The sequence below is a fragment of the Microtus ochrogaster genome, chromosome 1, assembly GCF_000317375.1.
Source record: "Microtus ochrogaster isolate Prairie Vole_2 chromosome 1, MicOch1.0, whole genome shotgun sequence".
Taxonomy (NCBI): domain Eukaryota; kingdom Metazoa; phylum Chordata; class Mammalia; order Rodentia; family Cricetidae; genus Microtus; species Microtus ochrogaster.
Window position 1 is genome coordinate 20,334,293 of NC_022009.1, and position 2,843 is coordinate 20,337,135.

Genomic DNA, 2,843 nt, shown 5'->3' on the forward strand with positions numbered 1-2,843 from the left:
CATATAGGGGTCAGAGGTTATTGGTTGAGTAGGTGGGTGATATCACAGAGTGCATACAGAGGTCAGAGGTTATTGGGTGGGTAGGTGGGTGATGTCACAGAATGTGTATGGAGGTCAGAGGTTATTTGTGTGAGGTGGTGATATCACAGGGTGCACTTGGAGGTCAGAGGACACCGTGAAGGGGTCAGCTCTCTGTTTCACCATGTGGGTCCAGGGGACCAGACTCAGGTCATCAAGCTTGGCAGCAAGAGCCTTTCTTTACTTGTTGATCCGTCTCAGTGGCCTTGTCTTAATTTTTATTAAGTATTTCCTTGGAACAACTCAGACTTGTCTAAACTTAGTTAATTACTTATAATATGATTTTGGGGCAAACCTCAGTTTTAATCCTAGAAAAGATAAAGGATTATAGAAAAAAAGAAGCTTTTTAATCATTGGGACAATATTTTACTGCGCAAGGCAAGAAGCTGAGGGAGGGGGAGAGATGGTTCATTATTTATCCCTTGCAGAGGATCTGAGTTCAGTTCCCAGGATTCACATGGGGCATCTCACAGGCCCCAGCAAGTCCAGCTCCTGGGGACATAGCACCTTCCTCTGGTCTCCTTGGGCACTGCACAGACACACAGGCATGGACAGAATTTTAAAGAACATAGATGTGAGAAATAATAAAGGTTATTCTAACTATATTGGAATGCATTTGTGTTTCAGTCAGGATTGGTTTTAGCCACAGAGTAGAGACCCAATCTTCTTTTATTTCTTGGCTTCCCTACCCTGTGTATGACTCCCACCCAAAGGGTCTCTTGATAGCTGGGAGCTGTGACCAATGCTCTCGTCTTCCTGGACATGAGAGGGCTCAGCTTCCCCTCCAGTCAATTCCCTCTGAGGAGACCCTTTAGGAGTTCCGTACGGGCTGCTTTTCACGGTCCAGATGTTTAGTCACATGGCCATACCAATCAACAAAGAATCTTAGGAAAGAGATGTGTAGTCTCTCAGCTCGGCCCACTGCGACACCTGCTGAAATCTGGGTTTTGTTACTACGGGAGTGGATGAAGATGAAGTTGGCCATTCAGTTAGCAGTCTCCACTCTGGCACAGCACGACACACTGGATCTCCCGTGAGACAGAAATTTAATTTGATTTTGAGAAAAGATGGCAGGAAGGCAGTTTGTAACAATCCATAGGATAGTTCATTTTCTAGGGCATTGCCTTATGAGCAAGCTTTGAGAAATGATGCAGCCTTAGTTAAAATCCCTTTGTGGCAAGGGGTGCCATTCTGAATGAGTGAGTACCATCTCCAGCTTGCCAATACGCTAAGGCTCTTATTTATTTTAAATTGTGTGTGTGTGTGTGTGAGTGTGTGTGCGTGTGTGTGTGTTTGTGCATGTGTATGTGTGCATGTGGGAATGTGCAAGCGAGTGAAGTGTCCCTGAAGGCTAGAAGAGGGTGTTAGATCCCCTGCTGTGAGTCACCTGACATGGGTGCTGGGAACTGAACTCAGGTCCTCTGGAATAGCAGGAAGGTCTCTTAGTGAACCATCTGTCCAGCTGCAATTGCAAACACTTTAGAATACAATTTAAAAAAAATCTTTGGCTCATTATTCTTCAGGGCAGTGAAAACACTACCTCTGGTGCCATCACTGTGTGTTCGTCCAGGTCTACAGGCTGGACAGGAGTGATCATAACGCAAATAACGGACTCTGTAGGAATATAGTTCCGTCAGTTGCAGCAAGTGTATCTTTGGGGGGGGCATATTGATAACAAGGAAGGCTATGTATGTGTGGGAAACTTTTCTACTTTCTCTTGAATTTTTGTGACCCTAAAACTGCTGTAGGAAAAGTGTACATGTATTTTAAGTGCTTTTTGTTCCTGGAAGAGGTTTTACAGGAATTACAAATTATAGCTCCTAACTGGGCAGTGGTGGCGCACGCCTTTAATCCCAGCACTCGGGAGGCAGAGGCAGGGGGAGTTTCTGTGAATTTAAGGCCGTCCTGGTCCAGTTCAAATCCATGGCCTCCTACATAAGGCTTTGTCAGAAGAGGAGGCTTTCTGCTCCAGAAAGGCATCCAAAGCATTAAGAAAAACCCAGACAGTAAGCACAAGGGAGGGGCATTAAAAATAAGTCATCATGATAGTTAATATCATAGCAATATGAAGCTGGTCATCTTATAGCACAGAGCTTCTCATGCGGCCCCTGATGGGTCAGAGATTATGGAGTTTCTAATAGAACTGCTCCTGTTTCTGTCCTTGCTCTTGGCCTGGCACAGTGTCTATTGTCCTGGGTTGTTTCTCAGGTGCAGGCTGTTGTCACAGTGTCCACTGTCCTGTGCTGTTGCTCAGGTGCAGGCTGTTGTTGGTGGTGCTTTGCTGGGATCACTGAAATAACTGCTGGTTTCCTGGAGGAAGCGCTGGCTTCTGGCTCATTTCTCTTCCTTGTTATTGCCAGAAAGACTGTTTTAAAATGCAAACCAAATTATGATGGAAATATTTTAGTAACAGTGATTCTTTAAACAAGGAATGTCCCAGAGGCCAGAGAGCTTATGCCTAAACTTTTCTTTTTCTATTTTCTGCTTTAGCTTATGTTTTTCTGAATTCAGTTTGAATATTGGAGTTACTTACATACTCCTATTTCTTGTAATGAGTGGAGTGTGTGTGTGTGTGTGTGTGTGTGTGTGTGTGTGTGTGTGTGAACAAGATCAGCAAAAGGGATTCCCTTCTTGTAATCCAGCTCACCTTTGATACCAGGCACCACCCCCACCATGTTGCCATTCTTAGTGGAGTTTCACAGTTAGATAATTTTTTCCTTTTTTCCTTTCCTTTCCTTTCCTTTCCTTTCCTTTCCTTTCCTTTC